The sequence below is a fragment of the Triticum aestivum genome, chromosome 3A, assembly GCF_018294505.1.
Source record: "Triticum aestivum cultivar Chinese Spring chromosome 3A, IWGSC CS RefSeq v2.1, whole genome shotgun sequence".
Taxonomy (NCBI): Eukaryota; Viridiplantae; Streptophyta; class Magnoliopsida; order Poales; family Poaceae; genus Triticum; species Triticum aestivum.
This window is the reverse complement of record NC_057800.1, coordinates 646,029,362-646,036,108: the sequence shown is the minus strand read 5'-3', so window position 1 is coordinate 646,036,108 and position 6,747 is coordinate 646,029,362. Positions and strand designations below refer to the sequence as shown.

Below are 6,747 nucleotides of genomic sequence, written 5' to 3'. Positions count from 1 at the left end.
TGGCTCAGCAGCAGGGCGGACAGGGCACAGGTGGCCGGCCCGCCGCTCGGTCCCCAGCCCGCATGGCCGCGCGGGACTCCCGCACCGACGGCAGCCCCAAGGGCCTCCAAGCCGAGGCTCGACCCGGCACGGGGGAGGGGCTGGCCCCGAGAAGAGGGGAGCCGGCGTATCCATCGGCCGGGAACTGGGCGGCGCCCTCCATCATCGCTGTGGGAGGGACTGGCCCCAAGGAGCGGGGAGCCGGCGAATCCGTCAGCCAGGAGCTGGGGCGGCGCCCTTGATCATCGCCGTCGTTTGGGGATGGAGGTGGAGATGAGATCGACGAGGCAGGGTCGTGCGGGGCGGTCGTTTTTTTTTTCTTTTCTCTCTTCGGTACCGGTTCGGGTCTGACTTATGAGAGGACTGCGGGTGCAATTTCTATAAAATAGGAAGGCCTATTTGTAAAAACGCCGCGACGGTGAACCCGGAGACTCAATCCGTGCTTTATCTATCTATACTAGTACAAATGCCCGTGCGTTGCACCGGGCAAAAAAAGGGCACAATCTGCTTCATGTGCCATTATGCATCATTTTTATGTCCAATTTAAATAAACATCGATAATTAGGTTAATTTTGGTAATTTTCTTATTTTTAATAAAAGTTAATTCACATTTTCGTAAAAATTGGGACACTATTTGTCTTGTCCCAAACAAACACTTGCAGCATTAGTTTACAAAGAACATCTAGAGCATTAGTATCAGAAGACTAACCTCAACATATACACATGCTCTTCCTATGCCATCACTCTAGAGAAATTGTACAACCAGAAGGGGATAAACCATGCTGCTAGCTGTTATAGTTGGACATACAAGTCATTGTACTCTAGAAGCTAAATAGCAGAGGTAATGCTCCATCAACAAAATTCCAGTGTCACAGTCTCACAGATGATCATTGATGTGTTCTTGCACATCCGGCTGCAGTGAGATCTGGGACCATCTTTTCTGGTCCTGCCATTTCAGTTTCTCGTGTTGGTGATCCATTGAAATCCCCCGGGCACCGGCTTTGACCCCGACCTGCTTATCTGGGATGCCAAGATCATTTTCTGCAAACCCTTCTCTATGGAGGACTTCATTGCAGCTGGCTGGAATAGTTGAAAGCAAAGGAATGTGAGGGACGGCCACATGAAAGAATTCATGTGAACATATCAGACATGGTTGCTTTGATAGAACATTCTTCTGAACGAAGCAGGTTGTACAAAGACTACAAACAAAGTACCCCATCCGTTTCTAAATAAAGTCTTAGAAGATTTTTCAATATGGACTACAAACGGTGGAAATGGGTGAATCTCACTTTAAAATCCATCTATATACATCCTTATCCATGTGATATTATGCACTATAGTTTAACATTTGTAATAAAGTTGCATTAATTATTATTTTCAGAGTCTGAAGTTTGCACGTTAAAAAGCCCTCTTAGCGTTCTTTATCTGATGGAAGATTAGTTTGGAATAGTTTGTGAATCAATTTTTATTTTTTACTTTTTTCTGAAAAACATGAATATTTCTTTGTTTTTAAAAGTGAATGTTTTATTAAAACTCGATTTTTTTAGGGAGAACATTATTTGAATGTTTTTTAAATATTGTGAATACTTTTTATTTTGGTTTTTAAGGAAAATTTGACCAGTTTTTAGAAAGTGTGAATAAATATATAACTATGTACATTTTTTTAACTATTTTTACTATGTTGATTTTTATCAATAGAGTTTGTTGCTTGGTTGGGAAGATTCTTTTTATTTTTTTCATCATTTAGGCTTAGCCAATAAAAAGCACTTCACGTACACACTTCACTTACAGATAAAACACACTCTCTTTTTCTATATATAAAAAAAGACACCCAAACTCATCTCCCTTCCCCCGTTTTCCATTCTCAAGAGTCCCCCTGCCAGAGACCAATTCTCTAGATTTCTTTCCGTAATTGCTATTATATTGGCACACCCTATACTAATAAGCACCCCCACCAATTTACCTTGAAGCAATTGTAGGTCCCCTGCAATGTCTGCAGCTTGGAAGATGGCATGAACCACTGGATCTCTGCTAGAAGCGTCGGAAACATGTCATGAGCCACCGGCGAAGGCTTCTTTAGCGTGGAGTTCGCTCCCGATGATCCTGAAACCCAAAATTTCAACGAATAATAACATGAGATCCAGGCACATCTCGGAACAATTACAACACCAATTCAGACGGAGCACTCACTAACCTTGCATCTGATGGAGGTTGGGACACTTGAAGCTGACGACGTACTCTGGGAGGATCCTCATGTTCATGTCCTTGCCCCAAACAACATACCACTGTGGGTTCTGCATGTTGTCGATGGCACTGTCGTAATTGTCACTGCTGGGGTGGAGCTTGGAGGACCCGGCCGGGATGGCCTCTGGCCGGCCCAACAGAACACGGCACAACATGATATGCGCCTCGCCGTTCTCATCTGCATTTGCTAGCATTGCGCTGCATAAAAATGATTTCATACTCGTAAGTTCCTTTATGCACTGCTTCACAGAACATTCAGAACATATTTCATCACCCGGACTCTAGGTAGCAGGAAACATGATTTAGTTTTGCTCGTATTCCACCCTTCCACAAACCATTACCCAATCAAATTACTGCATTCATAGATAAACTAATACTGTCGTTCATGCAAACTTGTTTCCCCATAATTTTTGAGCTAGGAGTATGAATCAAGATATAGAAACCAAAGGCTAAAATAACATGGAATCAATTATATTATGGGACGGAGGGATAATATGAATGCAATTTGGAACAGATCCTGAATTGGTAACTGTGTCTGATAAATTATCCTACAGCTATATGCCTATATTCATGCTTGCCATCGATCAAAACCACAAATTCAGAACTCTGACCTGACCTGGCATAAGGAGACCGAGGCGGCGAGAGGTGGACGTCGTCGCCGTGCGCGCGATGGAAAAGGACCCGGTTGTTCATCCTGCCGAACCCGTGCTCCACCGCCGCCGCGGCCACATCCACCGATGGAGCGCCATACCACGCGAACTTGGCATTGCCCCCGTCGGCGCCGCGCGCAGCGGCTAGGAGCTGGCCCTGCATCTTGTCGCTGCTCTCGTTGGACCTCTCATCCACCCCGGACGAGGCCCCGTACTCCAGCTCAGGCTCGCCTCTCTTCCTCTTCATCCCGCTCTCTGGAACAGGGAAGAAGCAGATTTTCAAAAATGAAATCTATTGTTATAGCCCTCAAAAAGCAAAAATAAGCAAATTAATTTTCTGAGCACAAACACACCGAGATAAGATAAGCATGCCTTATTTTTCTGAATACAAACACAATGACATAAGAGAATCTAAATGAGGCATCATAAATTAATTTTCTGAATACAAACACCATGACATAAGAGAATTTAAATGAGGCATCATGCCATCAGGAGCCGAGCGATGGAAACTTTCTGGTTAGGATTAGAAACATGGTTGATTCTGAGAAAAAAATGTAGGAGATGACACCTCCCTTTGAAGAGAAAAAATGTGAGAGATGATGATTCCTGATCTCACTGAGTTTGTGCAAGCTGTACAAAAAAAATTCACATAAAACTTGTAATCAAGTAGTTGTAGTGCAACCTTCAATGTTTGGCCGGCAGCTAGAATATTAAATGAGAAGACAATGATCTTTTTTGATTATTTGTCACAGTACTGCAGCTAATCACCCTAGAAGGTCTTTCTGTAGTAGGTTAAAGAAAATTCAGGTTGACGCTGAAACATCCACAATAAGAACCTCGCTTTCAGAATATGCTTTTAGACAAAGAGCACAAGACCAGCTTGCCAATGTTGAATTTTTCGATTTCCTAGCTTATAGCAGCACGGACTTCATCAGATTAAAGTAAAACAGCTTCGGCTTCTACCTGTTTGATCAAACAGAGTAAATCATGTCACTATCCGGACCAGATTTCATGACTTCGCATGAACCGCAAATCACATGGTAGATCAGACAATCACCTAGCATGTTGTAGGCATACATAAGAAAATATGCTCAAGGGATTAAATCAAATGAGAGAATGGAAGAGGCAAATCAGGAGAGAGAGGGGGAGATAGCAGTACCGAATGCATGGATGTAGCCTTGCCATGGCAGCCTACACATCAGGCCTGCTGCACGGGGAGTGCTTGAGAGTGGCAGGAGATTAGGCTGGATTGAGGACTCCACCATGTCGCTGCTCTCGTCGGACCTCTCATCCACCTCGGACGACGCCCCGTCCCCCAGCTCATGCTCGCCCCTCTTCCTCTTCCTCCCGCTTTCTGGCACAGGGAAGAAGCAGGCCCCGCGGTCAATCCAGCCCATGGCGACCACCTCGGCGGTGCCAGCGTCGATGCGCACCATCCACAGGAAGTCGAACAGGAACTCCCTGCCGCCATACGCGGCCTCTGCGACCACCCTCCCGTCCAGGAACGCCCGGCGCAGAGGCACAGCCGCCTCGCCCTCGACATCAGCCCACGCGCCGCCCTTGAAGCAGAGGAACCTGACCAGAGCGCCGCTCCGCCGTTTTGCCAGCCCCGGAGGAGCGGGGGCGGACCGGCGCCCCCGATGCCGCCGAAAGCCACGGCGGGCCGCGGGCGTGAGATGCGGCGGATCCTGCCGGTCTCGTCCGGATTCGGCGACGGTGGAAAGAGGACGGGCACCGGGGAGAGGGGGACGGGGGCGGCGGCGGCGGCGGCAGCGAGCACGCCTGCGTCGAGCGCGGCGCTTTTCGGAATCAGTCGACGGCGGAAAGCAACGAGAGGTGAGAGAGATCAGAAGAGACAGGGATGAGGGGAAAATCAGCGACAGATAGACTTTTTTAGTTCGCACTCGTGTTCGTGTTGGAGACGGACTGCTCCTTCGTGTGCGAGATCGACGACGACGTGTTTTTTTCCTCTACCCGGTTGATGATGCCCATATGGACTGCGGGTTGATTTCATAAAAGATGAGGGACTTGTTTGCAAAAACGCAGCGATGGTGAACCCGGAGACCCAATCCGTGCTTTATTATTAGGGAGAGACTAGTAAAAATGCCCGTGCATTACAACGGGGGAGAAAAAATTGTTTGACTCTATACTAATAACCATGGCTCAAAAACCCCACAGATCAATGTCTGGTTTCAACATGGTGTCCCACGCATGTCATCTCTTATCCCCTTTCCACCATCACCGACAATAGTCATGGTGTGTGAGACAATGCCGGTGCTTCACTATAAATCAAAGCGAAGCTGCTAAAAATGAATAGCATGTGTTTATCCACATGTCTTCCTAACATTAATAATAAATAGGACATAGCTAATTCATAGACATACCATCAAATTTTGCAAAAACAAATATGTAACTGTTTTGGCTAGCTAACAAAATCTCTTTGAGATTATTTAAAAAATATCCTTATGGTCTAGGATCCGTGCATGATTAAAAACCCTTAAGAAATTATATGAATGTTATTAATGTTTTTCCTAGGGAAAGAATCAAACATTAAATGAGCAGCCAATTGGATTTAACTATTATACACTTGAATTAGTGTCTTGTTACTCATATTATTATTATTTGCTCTCAAAAATAGAATCAAATTGTAAAATTTTAATCCTCCCTACAATTTTACAATCTTTTTTTTAATCAAACTACATGTGTTAATTCTTTCCTTTAACAAATAATGTGTTAATGCAAGGTTTAAATGTTTAGGAGTGACCAAGTTTTTACACTTGCCTTGTCCATAACATCTACTACTCATGTATATTCGTAAAAGATAACCTCGTATTTCATCTCATGAAAATTTATAAACTGAAGAAAATATTAAAGTGAAGCAATTACCATGCAATGGATTTAAGGGACGTGCACTAACTTCTCTTCTCAAGCTAGCTCTAGTCATGCTGAAACATAGGACATAAAGAAGGACATGTCTCCATTGATATTTATGCATGAGTACAATTAAAATATAGTATTGTAAGATATATAGTTCTACTGTTATTTGCTTACGTACTAATTATGCATTATGGCTTTAATATATCGATCATTAAATATACAATTGTTTAGTATCTCTCCTAGCATGGCAAATTCCAGTAGCAAAAGTTTCAATTTTTCCGAAGAAAATGAAGTCATGTTCGAAATTCAATATGCAATTTTAAGTACTATATAATGAGTCGGACAACTTAAAATCAAAATAATAGGCTTGGTCCTTCCTTAAGAACAAGACTGGTAGATGCTTTTGAGGGGAAATCCTCATATTTGTGAAATAGAGACAGTCAACAGATACCTACACAAATGATGCCATCATCTTGCATAAACTTGATCTGCTAAATTAATTAAGCAGAGATATCATGGGGGTCAAAGAATATGCAAGATGGCTATGCATTCAAGCTAATGATGCAGATCAGCATGTAGAGGCATATGTGCGTACTGCTTTTGTTTCACTATACGGATGTTCAAATGGCAAGACCGCTCCAGCTATGGCCTATCATAATTGAAGACACATGCATCAGTGACCATGCATCAGTGATAAAAGGCATTATCGGTAGAAGAGTAGGATTAATAAGCTGCTGCCTTTCATCACTGAAATTGTTTTTTAATAGTATAAAAAACTTGCAGACTACAAAATAGTGGACATCTAGAACTGACCCGAGATATATTCGAATTTGGAAGGGTGTACGACAAGGAACTTTTTTGAATGTATAGCAGCTCTTGGCCGGATAAGAATGCAGGGCAGAGGTAGGCGAAGGGCTGCCAGGATTGGATGATGATA

The 6,747-nt window shown here is 43.9% G+C and overlaps 1 pseudogene; it reads right to left on the bottom strand.

Moving 5' to 3' along the window:
* Nucleotides 1–707: 707 nt before the first annotated feature.
* LOC123057078 (inactive poly [ADP-ribose] polymerase RCD1-like) lies at nucleotides 708–4,925 on the bottom strand (annotated as a pseudogene).
* Nucleotides 4,926–6,747: the final 1,822 nt, after the last annotated feature.